Source organism: Gasterosteus aculeatus, chromosome 2 (genome assembly GCF_964276395.1).
Source record: "Gasterosteus aculeatus chromosome 2, fGasAcu3.hap1.1, whole genome shotgun sequence".
Taxonomy (NCBI): Eukaryota; Metazoa; Chordata; class Actinopteri; order Perciformes; family Gasterosteidae; genus Gasterosteus; species Gasterosteus aculeatus.
Window position 1 is genome coordinate 22918512 of NC_135689.1, and position 18839 is coordinate 22937350.

General features: G+C 43.5%; 53 non-coding genes and 2 pseudogenes across 53 annotated transcripts; all 55 read left to right on the top strand.

Annotated features, from left to right (window-relative positions):
- Window positions 1-82: 82 nt before the first annotated feature.
- LOC144399725 (5S ribosomal RNA) lies at window positions 83-201 on the top strand. The gene has a single exon (XR_013461871.1). It is a non-coding gene; the product is annotated as a 5S ribosomal RNA (ribosomal RNA).
- Window positions 202-318: 117 nt separating this feature from the next.
- LOC144396606 (5S ribosomal RNA) lies at window positions 319-437 on the top strand. The gene has a single exon (XR_013458752.1). It is a non-coding gene; the product is annotated as a 5S ribosomal RNA (ribosomal RNA).
- A 116-nt stretch (window positions 438-553) lies between these two features.
- Window positions 554-672, top strand: LOC144399670 (5S ribosomal RNA). The gene has a single exon (XR_013461816.1). It is a non-coding gene; the product is annotated as a 5S ribosomal RNA (ribosomal RNA).
- Window positions 673-789: 117 nt separating this feature from the next.
- LOC144396607 (5S ribosomal RNA) lies at window positions 790-908 on the top strand. The gene has a single exon (XR_013458753.1). It is a non-coding gene; the product is annotated as a 5S ribosomal RNA (ribosomal RNA).
- A 116-nt stretch (window positions 909-1024) lies between these two features.
- On the top strand, window positions 1025-1143 carry LOC144397288 (5S ribosomal RNA). The gene has a single exon (XR_013459433.1). It is a non-coding gene; the product is annotated as a 5S ribosomal RNA (ribosomal RNA).
- A 117-nt stretch (window positions 1144-1260) lies between these two features.
- Window positions 1261-1379, top strand: LOC144396608 (5S ribosomal RNA). The gene has a single exon (XR_013458754.1). It is a non-coding gene; the product is annotated as a 5S ribosomal RNA (ribosomal RNA).
- Window positions 1380-1495: 116 nt separating this feature from the next.
- On the top strand, window positions 1496-1614 carry LOC144390111 (5S ribosomal RNA). The gene has a single exon (XR_013454185.1). It is a non-coding gene; the product is annotated as a 5S ribosomal RNA (ribosomal RNA).
- A 116-nt stretch (window positions 1615-1730) lies between these two features.
- LOC144399681 (5S ribosomal RNA) lies at window positions 1731-1849 on the top strand. Its single transcript, XR_013461827.1, has one exon. It is a non-coding gene; the product is annotated as a 5S ribosomal RNA (ribosomal RNA).
- A 117-nt stretch (window positions 1850-1966) lies between these two features.
- LOC144399077 (5S ribosomal RNA) lies at window positions 1967-2085 on the top strand. Its single transcript, XR_013461222.1, has one exon. It is a non-coding gene; the product is annotated as a 5S ribosomal RNA (ribosomal RNA).
- A 117-nt stretch (window positions 2086-2202) lies between these two features.
- Window positions 2203-2321, top strand: LOC144402391 (5S ribosomal RNA). Its single transcript, XR_013464326.1, has one exon. It is a non-coding gene; the product is annotated as a 5S ribosomal RNA (ribosomal RNA).
- A 116-nt stretch (window positions 2322-2437) lies between these two features.
- On the top strand, window positions 2438-2556 carry LOC144396610 (5S ribosomal RNA). Its single transcript, XR_013458756.1, has one exon. It is a non-coding gene; the product is annotated as a 5S ribosomal RNA (ribosomal RNA).
- Window positions 2557-2672: 116 nt separating this feature from the next.
- Window positions 2673-2791, top strand: LOC144402392 (5S ribosomal RNA). Its single transcript, XR_013464327.1, has one exon. It is a non-coding gene; the product is annotated as a 5S ribosomal RNA (ribosomal RNA).
- Window positions 2792-2908: 117 nt separating this feature from the next.
- Window positions 2909-3027, top strand: LOC144398924 (5S ribosomal RNA). Its single transcript, XR_013461071.1, has one exon. It is a non-coding gene; the product is annotated as a 5S ribosomal RNA (ribosomal RNA).
- A 117-nt stretch (window positions 3028-3144) lies between these two features.
- LOC144402393 (5S ribosomal RNA) lies at window positions 3145-3263 on the top strand. The gene has a single exon (XR_013464328.1). It is a non-coding gene; the product is annotated as a 5S ribosomal RNA (ribosomal RNA).
- A 116-nt stretch (window positions 3264-3379) lies between these two features.
- LOC144402394 (5S ribosomal RNA) lies at window positions 3380-3498 on the top strand. Its single transcript, XR_013464330.1, has one exon. It is a non-coding gene; the product is annotated as a 5S ribosomal RNA (ribosomal RNA).
- A 116-nt stretch (window positions 3499-3614) lies between these two features.
- Window positions 3615-3733, top strand: LOC144399692 (5S ribosomal RNA). The gene has a single exon (XR_013461838.1). It is a non-coding gene; the product is annotated as a 5S ribosomal RNA (ribosomal RNA).
- A 117-nt stretch (window positions 3734-3850) lies between these two features.
- LOC144393414 (5S ribosomal RNA) lies at window positions 3851-3969 on the top strand. The gene has a single exon (XR_013456259.1). It is a non-coding gene; the product is annotated as a 5S ribosomal RNA (ribosomal RNA).
- Window positions 3970-9943: 5974 nt separating this feature from the next.
- LOC144398327 (5S ribosomal RNA) lies at window positions 9944-10062 on the top strand. The gene has a single exon (XR_013460474.1). It is a non-coding gene; the product is annotated as a 5S ribosomal RNA (ribosomal RNA).
- A 116-nt stretch (window positions 10063-10178) lies between these two features.
- LOC144399703 (5S ribosomal RNA) lies at window positions 10179-10297 on the top strand. Its single transcript, XR_013461849.1, has one exon. It is a non-coding gene; the product is annotated as a 5S ribosomal RNA (ribosomal RNA).
- Window positions 10298-10414: 117 nt separating this feature from the next.
- Window positions 10415-10533, top strand: LOC144396611 (5S ribosomal RNA). Its single transcript, XR_013458757.1, has one exon. It is a non-coding gene; the product is annotated as a 5S ribosomal RNA (ribosomal RNA).
- A 116-nt stretch (window positions 10534-10649) lies between these two features.
- Window positions 10650-10768, top strand: LOC144399714 (5S ribosomal RNA). Its single transcript, XR_013461860.1, has one exon. It is a non-coding gene; the product is annotated as a 5S ribosomal RNA (ribosomal RNA).
- A 117-nt stretch (window positions 10769-10885) lies between these two features.
- Window positions 10886-11004, top strand: LOC144402395 (5S ribosomal RNA). Its single transcript, XR_013464331.1, has one exon. It is a non-coding gene; the product is annotated as a 5S ribosomal RNA (ribosomal RNA).
- A 117-nt stretch (window positions 11005-11121) lies between these two features.
- Window positions 11122-11240, top strand: LOC144393425 (5S ribosomal RNA). The gene has a single exon (XR_013456270.1). It is a non-coding gene; the product is annotated as a 5S ribosomal RNA (ribosomal RNA).
- A 116-nt stretch (window positions 11241-11356) lies between these two features.
- Window positions 11357-11475, top strand: LOC144399726 (5S ribosomal RNA). Its single transcript, XR_013461872.1, has one exon. It is a non-coding gene; the product is annotated as a 5S ribosomal RNA (ribosomal RNA).
- Window positions 11476-11592: 117 nt separating this feature from the next.
- LOC144396612 (5S ribosomal RNA) lies at window positions 11593-11711 on the top strand. The gene has a single exon (XR_013458758.1). It is a non-coding gene; the product is annotated as a 5S ribosomal RNA (ribosomal RNA).
- Window positions 11712-11827: 116 nt separating this feature from the next.
- LOC144390116 (5S ribosomal RNA) lies at window positions 11828-11946 on the top strand. Its single transcript, XR_013454187.1, has one exon. It is a non-coding gene; the product is annotated as a 5S ribosomal RNA (ribosomal RNA).
- Window positions 11947-12062: 116 nt separating this feature from the next.
- LOC144402396 (5S ribosomal RNA) lies at window positions 12063-12181 on the top strand. Its single transcript, XR_013464332.1, has one exon. It is a non-coding gene; the product is annotated as a 5S ribosomal RNA (ribosomal RNA).
- Window positions 12182-12298: 117 nt separating this feature from the next.
- LOC144396613 (5S ribosomal RNA) lies at window positions 12299-12417 on the top strand. Its single transcript, XR_013458759.1, has one exon. It is a non-coding gene; the product is annotated as a 5S ribosomal RNA (ribosomal RNA).
- Window positions 12418-12533: 116 nt separating this feature from the next.
- LOC144396614 (5S ribosomal RNA) lies at window positions 12534-12652 on the top strand. Its single transcript, XR_013458760.1, has one exon. It is a non-coding gene; the product is annotated as a 5S ribosomal RNA (ribosomal RNA).
- A 116-nt stretch (window positions 12653-12768) lies between these two features.
- LOC144399283 (5S ribosomal RNA) lies at window positions 12769-12887 on the top strand. Its single transcript, XR_013461428.1, has one exon. It is a non-coding gene; the product is annotated as a 5S ribosomal RNA (ribosomal RNA).
- A 117-nt stretch (window positions 12888-13004) lies between these two features.
- LOC144398962 (5S ribosomal RNA) lies at window positions 13005-13123 on the top strand. Its single transcript, XR_013461108.1, has one exon. It is a non-coding gene; the product is annotated as a 5S ribosomal RNA (ribosomal RNA).
- A 116-nt stretch (window positions 13124-13239) lies between these two features.
- Window positions 13240-13358, top strand: LOC144397121 (5S ribosomal RNA). Its single transcript, XR_013459266.1, has one exon. It is a non-coding gene; the product is annotated as a 5S ribosomal RNA (ribosomal RNA).
- A 116-nt stretch (window positions 13359-13474) lies between these two features.
- LOC144402397 (5S ribosomal RNA) lies at window positions 13475-13593 on the top strand. Its single transcript, XR_013464333.1, has one exon. It is a non-coding gene; the product is annotated as a 5S ribosomal RNA (ribosomal RNA).
- Window positions 13594-13710: 117 nt separating this feature from the next.
- LOC144399831 (5S ribosomal RNA) lies at window positions 13711-13829 on the top strand (annotated as a pseudogene).
- A 117-nt stretch (window positions 13830-13946) lies between these two features.
- On the top strand, window positions 13947-14065 carry LOC144396615 (5S ribosomal RNA). The gene has a single exon (XR_013458761.1). It is a non-coding gene; the product is annotated as a 5S ribosomal RNA (ribosomal RNA).
- Window positions 14066-14181: 116 nt separating this feature from the next.
- On the top strand, window positions 14182-14300 carry LOC144399737 (5S ribosomal RNA). Its single transcript, XR_013461883.1, has one exon. It is a non-coding gene; the product is annotated as a 5S ribosomal RNA (ribosomal RNA).
- Window positions 14301-14417: 117 nt separating this feature from the next.
- On the top strand, window positions 14418-14536 carry LOC144396616 (5S ribosomal RNA). The gene has a single exon (XR_013458762.1). It is a non-coding gene; the product is annotated as a 5S ribosomal RNA (ribosomal RNA).
- Window positions 14537-14652: 116 nt separating this feature from the next.
- LOC144399748 (5S ribosomal RNA) lies at window positions 14653-14771 on the top strand. Its single transcript, XR_013461894.1, has one exon. It is a non-coding gene; the product is annotated as a 5S ribosomal RNA (ribosomal RNA).
- Window positions 14772-14888: 117 nt separating this feature from the next.
- Window positions 14889-15007, top strand: LOC144393436 (5S ribosomal RNA). Its single transcript, XR_013456281.1, has one exon. It is a non-coding gene; the product is annotated as a 5S ribosomal RNA (ribosomal RNA).
- Window positions 15008-15123: 116 nt separating this feature from the next.
- On the top strand, window positions 15124-15242 carry LOC144399759 (5S ribosomal RNA). The gene has a single exon (XR_013461905.1). It is a non-coding gene; the product is annotated as a 5S ribosomal RNA (ribosomal RNA).
- Window positions 15243-15359: 117 nt separating this feature from the next.
- LOC144396617 (5S ribosomal RNA) lies at window positions 15360-15478 on the top strand. Its single transcript, XR_013458763.1, has one exon. It is a non-coding gene; the product is annotated as a 5S ribosomal RNA (ribosomal RNA).
- Window positions 15479-15594: 116 nt separating this feature from the next.
- Window positions 15595-15713, top strand: LOC144390117 (5S ribosomal RNA). The gene has a single exon (XR_013454188.1). It is a non-coding gene; the product is annotated as a 5S ribosomal RNA (ribosomal RNA).
- Window positions 15714-15829: 116 nt separating this feature from the next.
- Window positions 15830-15948, top strand: LOC144402399 (5S ribosomal RNA). Its single transcript, XR_013464335.1, has one exon. It is a non-coding gene; the product is annotated as a 5S ribosomal RNA (ribosomal RNA).
- Window positions 15949-16065: 117 nt separating this feature from the next.
- LOC144396618 (5S ribosomal RNA) lies at window positions 16066-16184 on the top strand. The gene has a single exon (XR_013458764.1). It is a non-coding gene; the product is annotated as a 5S ribosomal RNA (ribosomal RNA).
- A 116-nt stretch (window positions 16185-16300) lies between these two features.
- LOC144396619 (5S ribosomal RNA) lies at window positions 16301-16419 on the top strand. The gene has a single exon (XR_013458765.1). It is a non-coding gene; the product is annotated as a 5S ribosomal RNA (ribosomal RNA).
- Window positions 16420-16535: 116 nt separating this feature from the next.
- On the top strand, window positions 16536-16654 carry LOC144399284 (5S ribosomal RNA). Its single transcript, XR_013461429.1, has one exon. It is a non-coding gene; the product is annotated as a 5S ribosomal RNA (ribosomal RNA).
- Window positions 16655-16771: 117 nt separating this feature from the next.
- LOC144398963 (5S ribosomal RNA) lies at window positions 16772-16890 on the top strand. Its single transcript, XR_013461109.1, has one exon. It is a non-coding gene; the product is annotated as a 5S ribosomal RNA (ribosomal RNA).
- Window positions 16891-17006: 116 nt separating this feature from the next.
- LOC144397123 (5S ribosomal RNA) lies at window positions 17007-17125 on the top strand. Its single transcript, XR_013459268.1, has one exon. It is a non-coding gene; the product is annotated as a 5S ribosomal RNA (ribosomal RNA).
- Window positions 17126-17241: 116 nt separating this feature from the next.
- Window positions 17242-17360, top strand: LOC144402400 (5S ribosomal RNA). Its single transcript, XR_013464336.1, has one exon. It is a non-coding gene; the product is annotated as a 5S ribosomal RNA (ribosomal RNA).
- A 117-nt stretch (window positions 17361-17477) lies between these two features.
- On the top strand, window positions 17478-17596 carry LOC144399833 (5S ribosomal RNA; annotated as a pseudogene).
- A 117-nt stretch (window positions 17597-17713) lies between these two features.
- LOC144396621 (5S ribosomal RNA) lies at window positions 17714-17832 on the top strand. Its single transcript, XR_013458767.1, has one exon. It is a non-coding gene; the product is annotated as a 5S ribosomal RNA (ribosomal RNA).
- Window positions 17833-17948: 116 nt separating this feature from the next.
- LOC144399770 (5S ribosomal RNA) lies at window positions 17949-18067 on the top strand. The gene has a single exon (XR_013461916.1). It is a non-coding gene; the product is annotated as a 5S ribosomal RNA (ribosomal RNA).
- A 117-nt stretch (window positions 18068-18184) lies between these two features.
- Window positions 18185-18303, top strand: LOC144396622 (5S ribosomal RNA). The gene has a single exon (XR_013458768.1). It is a non-coding gene; the product is annotated as a 5S ribosomal RNA (ribosomal RNA).
- Window positions 18304-18419: 116 nt separating this feature from the next.
- Window positions 18420-18538, top strand: LOC144397290 (5S ribosomal RNA). Its single transcript, XR_013459435.1, has one exon. It is a non-coding gene; the product is annotated as a 5S ribosomal RNA (ribosomal RNA).
- A 117-nt stretch (window positions 18539-18655) lies between these two features.
- Window positions 18656-18774, top strand: LOC144396623 (5S ribosomal RNA). The gene has a single exon (XR_013458769.1). It is a non-coding gene; the product is annotated as a 5S ribosomal RNA (ribosomal RNA).
- Window positions 18775-18839: the final 65 nt, after the last annotated feature.

Here is an 18839-nt window from a genome sequence, read left to right on the forward strand (position 1 = left end):
ATTAGAAAGTGACTCCTTTTTCATTATCAAAACTCCAAAACCTTTGACACATTTTAAAAGATTAGGAAGAGGACATACAGTTGCTTACGGCCATACCTCTCTGGCTCGGCCTGATCTCGTCTGATCTCAGAAGCTAAGCAGAGTAGGGCCTGGTTAGTACTTGGATGGAAGACCGCCTGCGAATCCCAGGTGCTGTAAGCTTTTTCATTTCGATCTGTAAAAGACACAGAGAAGGCCTTAGAAAGTGACTCCTTTTTCATTATCAAAACTCCAAAACCTTTGACACATTTTAAAAGATTAGGTAGAGGACATACAGTTGCTTACGGCCATACCTCTCTGGCTCCGCCTGATCTCGTCTGATCTCAGAAGCTAAGCAGAGTAGGGCCTGGTTAGTACTTGGATGGAAGACCGCCTGGGAATCCCAGGTGCTGTAAGCTTTTTCATTTCGATCTGTAAAAGACACAGAGAAGGCCTTAGAAAGTGACTCCATTTCATTGTCAAAACTACAAAACCTTTGACACATTTTAAAAGATTAGGAAGAGGACATACAGTTGCTTACGGCCATACCTCTCTGGCTCCGCCTGATCTCGTCAGATCTCAGAAGCTAAGCAGAGTAGGGCCTGGTTAGTACTTGGATGGAAGACCGCCTGGGAATCCCAGGTGCCGTAAGCTTTTTCATTTCTCTCTCTGGAAGAAATCGAGAAGGCATTAGAAAGTGACTCCTTTTTCATTATCAAAACTCCAAAACCTTTGACACATTTTAAAAGATTAGGAAGAGGACATACAGTTGCTTACGGCCATACCTCTCTGGCTCCGCCTGATCTCGTCTGATCTCAGAAGCTAAGCAGAGTAGGGCCTGGTTAGTACTTGGATGGAAGACCGCCTGGGAATCCCAGGTGCTGTAAGCTTTTTCATTTCGATCTGTAAAAGACACAGAGAAGGCCTTAGAAAGTGACTCCATTTCATTGTCAAAACTACAAAACCTTTGACACATTTTAAAAGATTAGGAAGAGGACATACAGTTGCTTACGGCCATACCTCTCTTGCTCCGCCTGATCTCGTCTGATCTCAGAAGCTAAGCAGAGTAGGGCCTGGTTAGTACTTGGATGGAAGACCGCCTGGGAATCCCAGGTGCCGTAAGCTTTTTCATTTCTCTCTCTGGAAGAAATCGAGAAGGCATTAGAAAGTGACTCCTTTTTCATTATCAAAACTCCAAAACCTTTGACACATTTTAAAAGATTAGGAAGAGGACATACAGTTGCTTACGGCCATACCTCTCTGGCTCCGCCTGATCTCGTCTGATCTCAGAAGCTAAGCAGAGTAGGGCCTGGTTAGTACTTGGATGGAAGACCGCCTGGGAATCCCAGGTGCTGTAAGCTTTTTCATTTCGATCTGTAAAAGACACAGAGAAGGCCTTAGAAAGTGACTCCATTTCATTGTCAAAACTACAAAACCTTTGACACATTTTAAAAGATTAGGAAGAGGACATACAGTTGCTTACGGCCATACCTCTCTGGCTCCGCCTGATCTCGTCAGATCTCAGAAGCTAAGCAGAGTAGGGCCTGGTTAGTACTTGGATGGAAGACCGCCTGGGAATCCCAGGTGCTGTAAGCTTTTTCATTTCGATCTGTAAAAGACACAGAGAAGGCCTTAGAAAGTGACTCCATTTCATTGTCAAAACTACAAAACCTTTGACACATTTTAAAAGATTAGGAAGAGGACATGCAGTTGCTTACGGCCATACCTCTCTGGCTCCGCCTGATCTCGTCAGATCTCAGAAGCTAAGCAGAGTAGGGCCTGGTTAGTACTTGGATGGAAGACCGCCTGGGAATCCCAGGTGCCGTAAGCTTTTTCATTTCTCTCTCTGGAAGAAATCGAGAAGGCATTAGAAAGTGACTCCTTTTTCATTATCTAAACTCCAAAACCTTTGACACATTTTAAAAGATTAGGAAGAGGACATACAGTTGCTTACGGCCATACCTCTCTGGCTCCGCCTGATCTCGTCTGATCTCAGAAGCTAAGCAGAGTAGGGCCCGGTTAGTACTTGGATGGAAGACCGCCTGGGAATCCCATGTGCCGTAAGCTTTTTCATTTCTCTCTCTGGAAGAAATCGAGAAGGCATTAGAAAGTGACTCCTTTTTAATTATCAAAACTCCAAAACCTTTGACACATTTTAAAAGATTAGGAAGAGGACATACAGTTGCTTACGGCCATACCTCTCTGGCTCCGCCTGATCTCGTCTGATCTCAGAAGCTAAGCAGAGTAGGGCCTGGTTAGTACTTGGATGGAAGACCGCCTGGGAATCCCAGGTGCCGTAAGCTTTTTCATTTCTATCTGTAAAAGACACAGAGAAGGCCTTAGAAAGTGACTCCATTTCATTGTCAAAACTACAAAACCTTTGACACATTTTAAAAGATTAGGTAGAGGACATACAGTTGCTTACGGCCATACCTCTCTGGCTCCGCCTGATCTCGTCTGATCTCAGAAGCTAAGCAGAGTAGGGCCTGGTTAGTACTTGGATGGAAGACCGCCTGGGAATCCCAGGTGCTGTAAGCTTTTTTATTTCGATCTGTAAAAGACACAGAGAAGAACTTAGAAAGTGACTCCATTTCATTGTCAAAACTCCAAAACCTTTGACACATTTTAAAAGATTAGGTAGAGGACATACAGTTGCTTACGGCCATACCTCTCTGGCTCCGCCTGATCTCGTCTGATCTCAGAAGCTAAGCAGAGTAGGGCCTGGTTAGTACTTGGATGGAAGACCGCCTGGGAATCCCAGGTGCCGTAAGCTTCTTCATTTCTCTCTCTGGAAGAAATTGAGAAGGCATTAGAAAGTGAATCCTTTTTCATTATCAAAACTCCAAAACCTTTGACACATTTTAAAAGATTAGGAAGAGGACATACAGTTGCTTACGGCCATACCTCTCTGGCTCCGCCTGATCTCGTCTGATCTCAGAAGCTAAGCAGAGTAGGGCCTGGTTAGTACTTGGATGGAAGACCGCCTGGGAATCCCATGTGCCGTAAGCTTTTTCATTTCTCTCTCTGGAAGAAATCGAGAAGGCATTAGAAAGTGACTCCTTTTTAATTATCAAAACTCCAAAACCTTTGACACATTTTAAAAGATTAGGAAGAGGACATACAGTTGCTTACGGCCATACCTCTCTGGCTCCGCCTGATCTCGTCTGATCTCAGAAGCTAAGCAGAGTAGGGCCTGGTTAGTACTTGGATGGAAGACCGCCTGGGAATCCCAGGTGCCGTAAGCTTTTTCATTTCTATCTGTAAAAGACACAGAGAAGGCCTTAGAAAGTGACTCCATTTCATTGTCAAAACTACAAAACCTTTGACACGTTTTAAAAGATTAGGAAGAGGACATACAGTTGCTTACGGCCATACCTCTCTGGCTCCGCCTGATCTCGTCTGATCTCAGAAGCTAAGCAGAGTAGGGCCTGGTTAGTACTTGGATGGAAGACCGCCTGGGAATCCCAGGTGCCGTAAGCTTTTTCATTTCGATCTGTAAAAGACACAGAGAAGGCCTTAGAAAGTGACTCCATTTCATTGTCAAAACTACAAAACCTTTGACACATTTTAAAAGATTAGGAAGAGGACATGCAGTTGCTTACGGCCATACCTCTCTGGCTCCGCCTGATCTCGTCAGATCTCAGAAGCTAAGCAGAGTAGGGCCTGGTTAGTACTTGGATGGAAGACCGCCTGGGAATCCCAGGTGCCGTAAGCTTTTTCATTTCTCTCTCTGGAAGAAATCGAGAAGGCATTAGAAAGTGACTCCTTTTTCATTATCTAAACTCCAAAACCTTTGACACATTTTAAAATATTAGGAAGAGGACATACAGTTGCTTACGGCCATACCTCTCTGGCTTCGCCTGATCTCGTCTGATCTCAGAAGCTAAGCAGAGTAGGGCCTGGTTAGTACTTGGATGGAAGACCGCCTGGGAATCCCAGGTGCTGTAAGCTTTTTCATTTCGATCTGTAAAAGACACAGAGAAGGCCTTAGAAAGTGACTCCATTTAATTGTCAAAACTACAAAACCTTTGACACATTTTAAAAGATTAGGTAGAGGACATACAGTTGCTTACGGCCATACCTCTCTGGCTCCGCCTGATCTCGTTTGTAGGCCCAGCCCCCACCAGGAATCAGGAAGTGAACACAGATGCGATTTGTTTGGCGCTTGGATCCATTTCGGTGCTCTAATCTGAACAGTTTTTTGTGGTGTTTTGATATGCCCTAAAGCTTTTTTTTAATTGAGGTTTTTTGGCAAGACAGAGTTTAGTACCCCCAGCAGTATTGTACTGTTTGGGGGTAAGTGTATCGCTTCTCTTACCTAAAATGGCGGACCAACATGATGAACGAACACGGAACGGACAAAAGGAATCCCAAATGAATAGTGCTTTAGAATCAAACAGTGGTTTGAGCATGGACAGTATGGACAAAAACAACAAGAAGCTCACAGTTAGTGTAGAGCTGGAAGGAGGAAGCAGCATAAGTGCAATGGAGCTGATGAAATACGTGCGGCAATTGTGTGGTGGTCTGGTGGCTTGCCGTGTGGTGGGCCACAACAGATATGAAATGACAATGAGCCACCCGAAGGGAAAGGAAAGATTGTTGGAAGGCTTCAAAATGGGAGAGACGAGGATCCACGCACGGGAGCTGTGCAACAACGAGCTGGTGGTGTCATTCCTAAACCTGCCATTCTACATTGAGGACTGCGAGATCCACGCCAAACTGTCGAGCTGGGGTGTGTCGGCAGCTTCACCAATCAAAAGGCGGATGTGGCCTGGGACAAATGTTGCTGATGGGACACGATTCCTAAAGGTAAAATTCAATGATCATGTCCAGTCCCTGCCGTATTCTACAAAGTTTAGTACTGCTCTGGGTGCAGAATACTTTAGATTGATACACGACAAACAAATGAAAGTATGCAGGATGTGTATCCAACCTGGGCATATCATGAGGGAATGTCCGGAGTTTCAGTGCCATAAGTGTGGAGTCCAGGGGCACTTTGCTAGAGAATGCAAAAAAAATAAAAACAAATGTAGCTTATGCTATAACAGTATGGAGGAATGCATATGCAACCAGAGTGAGAGTGAATCAATCATGATAGACAATGAAACTATAGAGTCTGGGGAGGATAACAATGGGACGTCGGGGGACGAGAGTGTCATAGGAGAGGAGGGTGTGGAGAGTAAACTGGAGAAGGAGGGGGATAAAGAACTCTCAGAAGAGGATGATGAAGTGAGGGGTGAGACGGGGAAAATGGGAGGAGCCGGTTTTGCACAAAAGTACAAAGGAGGACACGAGAAGGGAAAATTTGGAGGAGAGTGTACCGGCATCAACGAGCGAAAAAGGTGGAAGGACGCTCTCAGGGCAGTGTGTACCATCAGATCAAGAAGCCCCGACTAGAAACCTAGAACTACCGATGGCGACAGACTCGTTGCCGGCAAGACAGCCAGACAAAAGGCTGCACAGCGACTCGGATGACCCTCATCCTAAAACAGACCCGGACATGGACTTTGAGAAGGCGAAGGTTTTAAGAAATAGAGCCGAGGAGAGAAAAGCAAAGGTCATGGCTAAGAAAAAGCTGAAAAACAAAAATAACTAGATGGTATGCACTTTCATATATATTACAATGATGGCTTCCTTTGGTTTCCAAATTACCTCTCTGAATGCCAACGGGCTTCGAAATAAAAATAAACTGGACTCAACTTTAAAACAACTCAAATCAGAAATAATATGCCTTCAGGAAACAAATTGGGATGTTTCTTTACGGGAAAATGTGATCAAACAGTGGGGAGGGAAGGTCATCTCAAATGAGGGAACCCCAAACTCTTGTGGTGTGGCCTCACTCTTTCAAGCCAATATCTTCAAAACCATTAACGAGGTTCATAGGGACCGAGAAGGTAGGGTTTTGGTCGTTGATTTCTGCCTGGCAAACGATACATTTAGGCTGATAAATGTGTATGCACCAAATGGAGAAGGGGAAAGAAAACAGTTCTTTAAAAATCTAGAGAAATGGTGTAATGAAAACACGTTTGTAATTGGTGATTTTAATGTGGTCCTAATGGAAAAAGATTTGTCCAAAAACAATGTCTATAGAAATGATTCTAGTAGAAGTACACTGAAAAAAGTAATGAATAATTGCAATATAATAGATATTTGGAGGATATTAAATAAAAACAAAACTGCATTTTCAAGAAGACAAGCTGTTGAAGGAATATTGAAGCAGTCAAGAATTGATTTCTGCTTAGTGGCTTCAGGTGTGGTTAAACATATAACATCCTGTGAATACTACTTTTACTCTGGGAGCGATCACGCTTCAGTGACAGTGTGTGTGGGAGGTGCGAGAATGAAGAGGGGAGGGGGTTTATGGTGTCTAAATATAAGCCACCTGAAAAACGACATATTAAAAAGTAAAATTGAAAGGTATTTAGCAAAGGTGACACACGATATGGCTTTTGTAGATGACGTGTTTTGTTTTTGGGAGGATGTTAAAGAAAAACTAAAAAAAATGTGTATAAGGTTCAGCAAAAACAAAAACTGGGAGAATAAAAGAGAGGAACGAGAGTTAATTCTCCTCCTGCAAAACGAAATAGAAAAATGTGAAGAGGATCCAAATTATGACAGTGAAAAATATGAACTGTATAAAACCAGAATAACTGAACTAGAAAAAAAAAGATGTGCGGGTGCAATAATACGGAGTAGAGCAAAATATATAACTGAAGGAGAAAGATGCACAGCTTTCTTTCTAGGTCTAGAAAAAACAAATCAAGAAAAGACTTATATATCGAGCATTGAAAATTCCAGGGGGGAAATAGTAGAAGAAACCGAAGGCATTTTGAGAACCATACAGGGTTACTATCAAAAATTATTTGAAAGTGAAGGGATTGTGACTAGCGAAATGAATGAAGTAGTAAATAAAATAAATAATAAACTAGAAGATAACGACAGTGGGAGGTGCGAGATGCCGCTCTCACTGAGCGAAATAGAACAGGCCATAATGAAGCTAAATAAAAATAAAAGCCCGGGGGCAGACGGTTTGCCTGCCGAGTTCTTTCAAGAATTTAAGGAAATGCTGGGGCCACTTTTGCTGACACTCTATGAACAGATGGACACTGAGCAGAGGGCTCCAGCATCATTTACGGAGGGGATAGTCACTCTAATTTTCAAAAAAGGGGAGAAAAAGCTGCTTTCCAACTACAGACCGATCAGTTTGCTTAACACAGACTATAAAATATTCACAAAAATACTCGCAAACAGATTAAAAACTGTAATAAATTCAATAATAGGACCAACGCAGGCTTACAGCATTCCGGGGAGGGACATCTCAGACACCATCAACACAATCAGAGATACAGTAAGCTGCTTAAATAAGGAGGGAGGGATTTTGTTAGGAGTAGACCTAGAGAAGGCTTTTGATAGAGTGGAACATCCCTTCCTGTGGGCCGTGCTGGAGCGTTTTGGTTTTGGACCAATATTCATAAAAAGAATCAAAATGATGTACAGCGGAGCGAAAAGTAGGGTGAAATGTAATGGTTTACTAACTAACAGTTTTGAGCTAGGACGATCAGTGAGACAGGGTTGCCCGCTGTCGGCGCTGCTCTACAGCCTGGTGGCGGAGCCCCTGGCCTATACTATAAATAACGACGACCTAATAAAGGGAATCTGGACACCGGCAGGAAACCAAATTAAAATTATGCAGTATGCAGATGATGTAAATATTTGTGTGAAAACTAGTAGCTGCATAAACAAAGTATTAGACCATATAAAGAAATATGAAAGAGCATCAGGCGCAAAAATTAATACAAAAAAAACCGAGCTGATGGTCTTCGGGCCCTGCAATGTCCCAGCTGATATGTGGGGTTTTAAAAAAATAGAGGACGAAAGGAAAATCTTGGGTATATATATAGGTAAAAATGAAAAGAGTGCAACGGACAAAACATGGAACGAGGTTTTGGTAAAAATAAAAAACCTGCTAAATTTATGGTATGCAAGAGGCCTCGCTTTGAAGGGAAAGGTAATAGTAGTAAATGCCCTGATACTGTCCAAAATTAATCACATTCTGGGGTCCTGTGAGCTGCCCACTTGGGTGTTCAATCGGCTCAATGCAGCCGTCGCCACTTTTTTTTGGAAGGGAAAGGGGAATTCGATCGCTCGCAAGACGTTAATAGCTAACAAAAGGGAGGGGGGTTTAGCTTTGATTGATGTAAGTGTAAAAAGAGACGCACTGAGGGTAAAATTAATAGGGAGATTTTTAAATCCAAAAAGGCAGCTGCCCGGTAGAGATTTCCTGGCAGGCCTCCTGGCAGGGTACGGAGAGAGAAGTGTGTATAACCTATGTGCCCTCTCGCCAGCACACGTAAGGGTGGGTCTGTCGGGGTTCTACAGGGAAGTGCTGGAGGCTTGGGACAAAATTATGCCGCATCTCACACCTGACGTTAGAGGAAAGGTGCAAGTGCTAAAATTACCCTTCCTATCAAGCCCGGGGTTTGTCGGGGGCGGGAGGCCGATTACGAGTTGCCACTTAATGCAGGCAGGTTTAACAGCCGTAGGGAGTGTGTGTGGAACAAACGGCTGTTTTGATGTAGGAAAAGTAAAGGGTAAACTCCAGGCATGTGGAAGTAAATATGCACCGGCAAGAATAAAAGACATAGGGAAAATATTTGATCAATGCATGGGTCATGAATGGAAAGAAAGAATGAATGAAGTGACAGAGCAGGACAGGGCACTTGGTTTTACGCTGTGTGTTAAAGATAAACAAAAAAATATAATTGAAGTAAAAACAAAAACTTTCTACAGCATCCTAATAAAAAAACACATAGTTAAACCAGCAGCAGAAAAGGCATGGGAAAAAATCTTCCCAAAAGATAAGACAAGCTCAATATGGGTAAATCTTGAATTCAGCCTCATCCCCCCAGAGGTCTACAGCTCTGAGTTTAAGATAAGGCACCGGAAATATTTTACAGGAATTGTCTTGCACCAGATACACAAGGAAAAATTCTCAAGAATGTGTTCTGTGTGTGAAACGGAAGAAGAGGATTTTGAGCACCTTATTTGGTCTTGTACAGCACTCAGAACCTTTAGGGAATACATAAGAGAGCTTCTAACAAAGGGTTGTGGAGTAAAAATGACGAGGGGAACATCATGGGACTGGACCTGGTGTTTCGGACTGCCAAAGAATGCTGGAGGCCGGAGGATGGATATCGCCAACGCATGCCTGGCATTTGCTAGAAGAGCAGTGTTGCTGAGAAGAAACCTTGCCCTCTTCGAGGGAAAAAAAACGGACGTTGAGACTCTTTTCAAGAGCAATATAAAAGCATACTGGAAAACTATATATGCATTCAAAAAAGATCTGCTCAAGGAATGGATGGACGAAAATAATCTCTTGTTTCAGGAGGACAATGACAAAGATCTTATCTTTCGGTTTTAAATGTTTTTCTGGTGTGCCTTAACTTGTTGTCGTTGCGCACTTCTTTTTTTTGGTTTTGTTTGGAAAAAGATATGGCTAATAAGGCAAAACTTTCTACTGCCGAGTGAAGAAAAGAAAAGAAAAGAAAAAAAAAAAAAAATCCTATAATGTGATTTTGTTCTCATCTTAAAGACCCTGATTGCTGATGTTCAGAAAATAATTAAATAATAATGTATATAGTGAATATGTAAACAATGTAAAAAATGATTTTTGGAAAATGTATTTTTTATAATAAAAGAAAAAAAAAAAAAGCTCCGCCTGATCTCGTCTGATCTCAGAAGCTAAGCAGAGTAGGGCCTGGTTAGTACTTGGATGGAAGACCGCCTGGGAATCCCAGGTGCCGTAAGCTTTTTCATTTCTATCTGTAAAAGACACAGAGAAGGCCTTAGAAAGTGACTCCATTTCATTGTCAAAACTACAAAACCTTTGACACATTTTAAAAGATTAGGTAGAGGACATACAGTTGCTTACGGCCATACCTCTCTGGCTCCGCCTGATCTCGTCTGATCTCAGAAGCTAAGCAGAGTAGGGCCTGGTTAGTACTTGGATGGAAGGCCGCCTGGGAATCCCAGGTGCTGTAAGCTTTTTCATTTCGATCTGTAAAAGACACAGAGAAGGCCTTAGAAAGTGACTCCATTTCATTGTCAAAACTACAAAACCTTTGACACATTTTAAAAGATTAGGAAGAGGACATACAGTTGCTTACGGCCATACCTCTCTGGCTCCGCCTGATCTCGTCAGATCTCAGAAGCTAAGCAGAGTAGGGCCTGGTTAGTACTTGGATGGAAGACCGCCTGGGAATCCCAGGTGCCGTAAGCTTTTTCATTTCTCTCTCTGGAAGAAATCGAGAAGGCATTAGAAAGTGACTCCTTTTTCATTATCAAAACTCCAAAACCTTTGACACATTTTAAAAGATTAGGAAGAGGACATACAGTTGCTTACGGCCATACCTCTCTGGCTCCGCCTGATCTCGTCTGATCTCAGAAGCTAAGCAGAGTAGGGCCTGGTTAGTACTTGGATGGAAGACCGCCTGGGAATCCCAGGTGCTGTAAGCTTTTTCATTTCGATCTGTAAAAGACACAGAGAAGGCCTTAGAAAGTGACTCCATTTAATTGTCAAAACTACAAAACCTTTGACACATTTTAAAAGATTAGGTAGAGGACATACAGTTGCTTACGGCCATACCTCTCTGGCTCCGCCTGATCTCGTCAGATCTCAGAAGCTAAGCAGAGTAGGGCCTGGTTAGTACTTGGATGGAAGACCGCCTGGGAATCCCAGGTGCCGTAAGCTTTTTCATTTCTCTCTCTGGAAGAAATCGAGAAGGCATTAGAAAGTGACTCCTTTTTCATTATCAAAACTCCAAAACCTTTGACACATTTTAAAAGATTAGGAAGAGGACATACAGTTGCTTACGGCCATACCTCTCTGGCTCCGCCTGATCTCGTCTGATCTCAGAAGCTAAGCAGAGTAGGGCCTGGTTAGTACTTGGATGGAAGACCGCCTGGGAATCCCAGGTGCCGTAAGCTTTTTCATTTCTCTCTCTGGAAGAAATCGAGAAGGCATTAGAAAGTGACTCCTTTTTCATTATCTAAACTCCAAAACCTTTGACACATTTTAAAATATTAGGAAGAGGACATACAGTTGCTTACGGCCATACCTCTCTGGCTTCGCCTGATCTCGTCTGATCTCAGAAGCTAAGCAGAGTAGGGCCTGGTTAGTACTTGGATGGAAGACCGCCTGGGAATCCCAGGTGCTGTAAGCTTTTTAATTTCGATCTGTAAAAGACACAGAGAAGGCCTTAGAAAGTGACTCCATTTAATTGTCAAAACTACAAAACCTTTGACACATTTTAAAAGATTAGGTAGAGGACATACAGTTGCTTACGGCCATACCTCTCTGGCTCCGCCTGATCTCGTCAGATCTCAGAAGCTAAGCAGAGTAGGGCCTGGTTAGTACTTGGATGGAAGACCGCCTGGGAATCCCAGGTGCCGTAAGCTTTTTCATTTCTCTCTCTGGAAGAAATCGAGAAGGCATTAGAAAGTGACTCCTTTTTCATTATCAAAACTCCAAAACCTTTGACACATTTTAAAAGATTAGGAAGAGGACATACAGTTGCTTACGGCCATACCTCTCTGGCTCCGCCTGATCTCGTCTGATCTCAGAAGCTAAGCAGAGTAGGGCCTGGTTAGTACTTGGATGGAAGACCGCCTGGGAATCCCAGGTGCTGTAAGCTTTTTTATTTCGATCTGTAAAAGACACAGAGAAGAACTTAGAAAGTGACTCCATTTCATTGTCAAAACTCCAAAACCTTTGACACATTTTAAAAGATTAGGTAGAGGACATACAGTTGCTTACGGCCATACCTCTCTGGCTCCGCCTGATCTCGTCAGATCTCAGAAGCTAAGCAGAGTAGGGCCTGGTTAGTACTTGGATGGAAGACCGCCTGGGAATCCCAGGTGCTGTAAGCTTTTTCATTTCGATCTGTAAAAGACACAGAGAAGGCCTTAGAAAGTGACTCCATTTAATTGTCAAAACTACAAAACCTTTGACACATTTTAAAAGATTAGGTAGAGGACATACAGTTGCTTACGGCCATACCTCTCTGGCTCCGCCTGATCTCGTCTGATCTCAGAAGCTAAGCAGAGTAGGGCCTGGTTAGTACTTGGATGGAAGACCGCCTGGGAATCCCAGGTGCCGTAAGCTTTTTCATTTCTCTCTCTGGAAGAAATCGAGAAGGCATTAGAAAGTGACTCCTTTTTCATTATCAAAACTCCAAAACCTTTGACACATTTTAAAAGATTAGGAAGAGGACATACAGTTGCTTACGGCCATACCTCTCTGGCTCCGCCTGATCTCGTCTGATCTCAGAAGCTAAGCAGAGTAGGGCCTGGTTAGTACTTGGATGGAAGACCGCCTGGGAATCCCAGGTGCTGTAAGCTTTTTCATTTCGATCTGTAAAAGACACAGAGAAGGCCTTAGAAAGTGACTCCATTTCATTGTCAAAACTCCCAAACCTTTGACACATTTTAAAAGATTAGGAAGAGGACACACAGTTGCTTACGGCCATACCTCTCTGGCTCCGCCTGATCTCGTCTGATCTCAGAAGCTAAGCAGAGTAGGGCCTGGTTAGTACTTGGATGGAAGACCGCCTGGGAATCCCAGGTGCTGTAAGCTTTTTCATTTCGATCTGTAAAAGACACAGAGAAGGCCTTAGAAAGTGACTCCATTTCATTGTCAAAACTACAAAACCTTTGGAACATTTTAAAAGATTAGGAAGAGGACATACAGTTGCTTACGGCCATACCTCTCTGGCTCCGCCTGATCTCGTCAGATCTAAGAAGCTAAGCAGAGTAGGGCCTGGTTAGTACTTGGATGGAAGACCGCCTGGGAATCCCAGGTGCCGTAAGCTTTTTCATTTCTCTCTCTGGAAGAAATCGAGAAGGCATTAGAAAGTGACTCCTTTTTCATTATCTAAACTCCAAAACTTTTGACACATTTTAAAATATTAGGAAGAGGACATACAGTTGCTTACGGCCATACCTCTCTGGCTTCGCCTGATCTCGTCTGATCTCAGAAGCTAAGCAGAGAAGGGCCTGGTTAGTACTTGGATGGAAGGCCGCCTGGGAATCCCAGGTGCTGTAAGCTTTTTCATTTCGATCTGTAAAAGACACAGAGAAGGCCTTAGAAAGTGACTCCATTTAATTGTCAAAACTACAAAACCTTTGACACATTTTAAAAGATTAGGTAGAGGACATACAGTTGCTTACGGCCATACCTCTCTGGCTCCGCCTGATCTCGTCAGATCTCAGAAGCTAAGCAGAGTAGGGCCTGGTTAGTACTTGGATGGAAGACCGCCTGGGAATCCCAGGTGCCGTAATCTTTTTCATTTCTATCTGTAAAAGACACAGAGAAGGCCTTAGAAAGTGACTCCATTTCATTGTCAAAACTACAAAACCTTTGACACATTTTAAAAGATTAGGTAGAGGACATACAGTTGCTTACGGCCATACCTCTCTGGCTCCGCCTGATCTCGTCTGATCTCAGAAGCTAAGCAGAGTAGGGCCTGGTTAGTACTTGGATGGAAGACCGCCTGGGAATCCCAGGTGCCGTAAGCTTTTTCATTTCTCTCTCTGGAAGAAATCGAGAAGGCATTAGAAAGTGACTCCTTTTTCATTATCAAAACTCCAAAACCTTTGACACATTTTAAAAGATTAGGAAGAGGACATACAGTTGCTTACGGCCATACCTCTCTGGCTCGGCCTGATCTCGTCTGATCTCAGAAGCTAAGCAGAGTAGGGCCTGGTTAGTACTTGGATGAAAGACCGCCTGCGAATCCCAGGTGCTGTAAGCTTTTTCATTTCGATCTGTAAAAGACACAGAGAAGGCCTTAGAAAGTGACTCCTTTTTCATTATCAAAACTCCAAAACCTTTGACACATTTTAAAAGATTAGGTAGAGGACATACAGTTGCTTACGGCCATACCTCTCTGGCTCCGCCTGATCTCGTCTGATCTCAGAAGCTAAGCAGAGTAGGGCCTGGTTAGTACTTGGATGGAAGACCGCCTGGGAATCCCAGGTGCTGTAAGCTTTTTCATTTCGATCTGTAAAAGACACAGAGAAGGCCTTAGAAAGTGACTCCATTTCATTGTCAAAACTACAAAACCTTTGACACATTTTAAAAGATTAGGAAGAGGACATACAGTTGCTTACGGCCATACCTCTCTGGCTCCGCCTGATCTCGTCAGATCTCAGAAGCTAAGCAGAGTAGGGCCTGGTTAGTACTTGGATGGAAGACCGCCTGGGAATCCCAGGTGCCGTAAGCTTTTTCATTTCTCTCTCTGGAAGAAATCGAGAAGGCATTAGAAAGTGACTCCTTTTTCATTATCAAAACTCCAAAACCTTTGACACATTTTAAAAGATTAGGAAGAGGACATACAGTTGCTTACGGCCATACCTCTCTGGCTCCGCCTGATCTCGTCTGATCTCAGAAGCTAAGCAGAGTAGGGCCTGGTTAGTACTTGGATGGAAGACCGCCTGGGAATCCCAGGTGCTGTAAGCTTTTTCATTTCGATCTGTAAAAGACACAGAGAAGGCCTTAGAAAGTGACTCCATTTCATTGTCAAAACTACAAAACCTTTGACACATTTTAAAAGATTAGGAAGAGGACATACAGTTGCTTACGGCCATACCTCTCTGGCTCCGCCTGATCTCGTCAGATCTCAGAAGCTAAGCAGAGTAGGGCCTGGTTAGTACTTGGATGGAAGACCGCCTGGGAATCCCAGGTGCCGTAAGCTTTTTCATTTCTCTCTCTGGAAGAAATCGAGAAGGCATTAGAAAGTGACTCCTTTTTCATTATCTAAACTCCAAAACCTTTGACACATTTTAAAATATTAGGAAGAGGACATACAGTTGCTTACGGCCATACCTCTCTGGCTTCGCCTGATCTCGTCTGATCTCAGAAGCTAAGCAGAGTAGGGCCTGGTTAGTACTTGGATGGAAGACCGCCTGGGAATCCCAGGTGCTGTAAGCTTTTTAATTTCGATCTGTAAAAGACACAGAGAAGGCCTTAGAAAGTGACTCCATTTAATTGTCAAAACTACAAAACCTTTGACACATTTTAAAAGATTAGGTAGAGGACATACAGTTGCTTACGGCCATACCTCTCTGGCTCCGCCTGATCTCGTCAGATCTCAGAAGCTAAGCAGAGTAGGGCCTGGTTAGTACTTGGATGGAAGACCGCCTGGGAATCCCAGGTGCCGTAAGCTTTTTCATTTCTCTCTCTGGAAGAAATCGAGAAGGCATTAGAAAGTGACTCCTTTTTCATTATCAAAACTCCAAAACCTTTGACACATTTTAAAAGATTAGGAAGAGGACATACAGTTGCTTACGGCCATACCTCTCTGGCTCCGCCTGATCTCGTCTGATCTCAGAAGCTAAGCAGAGTAGGGCCTGGTTAGTACTTGGATGGAAGACCGCCTGGGAATCCCAGGTGCTGTAAGCTTTTTTATTTCGATCTGTAAAAGACACAGAGAAGAACTTAGAAAGTGACTCCATTTCATTGTCAAAACTACAAAACCTTTGACACATTTTAAAAGATTAGGTAGAGGACATACAGTTGCTTACGGCCATACCTCTCTGGCTCCGCCTGATCTCGTCAGATCTCAGAAGCTAAGCAGAGTAGGGCCTGGTTAGTACTTGGATGGAAGACCGCCTGGGAATCCCAGGTGCTGTAAGCTTTTTCATTTCGATCTGTAAAAGACACAGAGAAGGCCTTAGAAAGTGACTCCATTTAATTGTCAAAACTACAAAACCTTTGACACATTTTAAAAGATTAGGTAGAGGACATACAGTTGCTTACGGCCATACCTCTCTGGCTCCGCCTGATCTCGTCTGATCTCAGAAGCTAAGCAGAGTAGGGCCTGGTTAGTACTTGGATGGAAGACCGCCTGGGAATCCCAGGTGCCGTAAGCTTTTTCATTTCTCTCTCTGGAAGAAATCGAGAAGGCATTAGAAAGTGACTCCTTTTTCATTATCAAAACTCCAAAACCTTTGACACATTTTAAAAGATTAGGAAGAGGACATACAGTTGCTTACGGCCATACCTCTCTGGCTCCGCCTGATCTCGTCTGATCTCAGAAGCTAAGCAGAGTAGGGCCTGGTTAGTACTTGGATGGAAGACCGCCTGGGAATCCCAGGTGCTGTAAGCTTTTTCATTTCGATCTGTAAAAGACACAGAGAAGGCCTTAGAAAGTGACTCCATTTCATTGTCAAAACTCCCAAACCTTTGACACATTTTAAAAGATTAGGAAGAGGACACACAGTTGCTTACGGCCATACCTCTCTGGCTCCGCCTGATCTCGTCTGATCTCAGAAGCTAAGCAGAGTAGGGCCTGGTTAGTACTTGGATGGAAGACCGCCTGGGAATCCCAGGTGCTGTAAGCTTTTTCATTTCGATCTGTAAAAGACACAGAGAAGGCCTTAGAAAGTGACTCCATTTCATTGTCAAAACTACAAAACCTTTGGAACATTTTAAAAGATTAGGAAGAGGACATACAGTTGCTTACGGCCATACCTCTCTGGCTCCGCCTGATCTCGTCAGATCTAAGAAGCTAAGCAGAGTAGGGCCTGGTTAGTACTTGGATGGAAGACCGCCTGGGAATCCCAGGTGCCGTAAGCTTTTTCATTTCTCTCTCTGGAAGAAATCGAGAAGGCATTAGAAAGTGACTCCTTTTTCATTATCTAAACTCCAAAACCTTTGACACATTTTAAAATATTAGGAAGAGGACATACAGTTGCTTACGGCCATACCTCTCTGGCTTCGCCTGATCTCGTCTGATCTCAGAAGCTAAGCAGAGAAGGGCCTGGTTAGTACTTGGATGGAAGGCCGCCTGGGAATCCCAGGTGCTGTAAGCTTTTTCATTTCGATCTGTAAAAGACACAGAGAAGGCCTTAGAAAGTGACTCCATTTAATTGTCAAAACTACAAAACCTTTGACACATTTTAAAAGATTAGGTAGAGGACATACAGTTGCTTACGGCCATACCTCTCTGGCTCCGCCTGATCTCGTCAGATCTCAGAAGCTAAGCAGAGTAGGGCCTGGTTAGTACTTGGATGGAAGACCGCCTGGGAATCCCAGGTGCCGTAATCTTTTTCATTTCTATCTGTAAAAGACACAGAGAAGGCCTTAGAAAGTGACTCCATTTCATTGTCAAAACTACAAAACCTTTGACACATTTTAAAAGATTAGGTAGAGGACATACAGTTGCTTACGGCCATACCTCTCTGGCTCCGCCTGATCTCGTCTGATCTCAGAAGCTAAGCAGAGTAGGGCCTGGTTAGTACTTGGATGGAAGACCGCCTGGGAATCCCAGGTGCCGTAAGCTTTTTCATTTCTCTCTCTGGAAGAAATCGAGAAGGCATTAGAAAGTGACTCCTTTTTCATTATCAAAACTCCAAAACCTTTGACACATTTTAAAAGATTAGGAAGAGGACATACAGTTGCTTACGGCCATACCTCTCTGGCTCGGCCTGATCTCGTCTGATCTCAGAAGCTAAGCAGAGTAGGGCCTGGTTAGTACTTGGATGAAAGACCGCCTGCGAATCCCAGGTGCTGTAAGCTTTTTCATTTCGATCTGTAAAAGACACAGAGAAGGCCTTAGAAAGTGACTCCTTTTTCATTATCAAAACTCCAAAACCTTTGACACATTTTAAAAGATTAGGTAGAGGACATACAGTTGCTTACGGCCATACCTCTCTGGCTCCGCCTGATCTCGTCTGATCTCAGAAGCTAAGCAGAGTAGGGCCTGGTTAGTACTTGGATGGAAGACCGCCTGGGAATCCCAGGTGCTGTAAGCTTTTTCATTTCGATCTGTAAAAGACACAGAGAAGGCCTTAGAAAGTGACTCCATTTCATTGTCAAAACTACAAAACCTTTGACACATTTTAAAAGATTAGGAAGAGGACATACAGTTGCTTACGGCCATACCTCTCTGGCTCCGCCTGATCTCGTCAGATCTCAGAAGCTAAGCAGAGTAGGGCCTGGTTAGTACTTGGATGGAAGACCGCCTGGGAATCCCAGGTGCCGTAAGCTTTTTCATTTCTCTCTCTGGAAGAAATCGAGAAGGCATTAGAAAGTGACTCCTTTTTCATTATCAAAACTCCAAAACCTTTGACACATTTTAAAAGATTAGGAAGAGGACATACAGTTGCTTACGGCCATACCTCTCTGGCTCCGCCTGATCTCGTCTGATCTCAGAAGCTAAGCAGAGTAGGGCCTGGTTAGTACTTGGATGGAAGACCGCCTGGGAATCCCAGGTGCTGTAAGCTTTTTCATTTCGATCTGTAAAAGACACAGAGAAGGCCTTAGAAAGTGACTCCATTTCATTGTCAAAACTACAAAACCTTTGACACATTTTAAAAGATTAGGAAGAGGACATATAGTTGCTTACGGCCATACCTCTCTTGCTCCGCCTGATCTCGTCTGATCTCAGAAGCTAAGCAGAGTAGGGCCTGGTTAGTACTTGGATGGAAGACCGCCTGGGAATCCCAGGTGCCGTAAGCTTTTTCATTTCTCTCTCTGGAAGAAATCGAGAAGGCATTAGAAAGTGACTCCTTTTTCATTATCAAAACTCCAAAACCTTTGACACATTTTAAAAGATTAGGAAGAGGACATACAGTTGCTTACGGCCATACCTCTCTGGCTCCGCCTGATCTCGTCTGATCTCAGAAGCTAAGCAGAGTAGGGCCTGGTTAGTACTTGGATGGAAGACCGCCTGGGAATCCCAGGTGCTGTAAGCTTTTTCATTTCGATCTGTAAAAGACACAGAGAAGGCCTTAGAAAGTGACTCCATTTCATTGTCAAA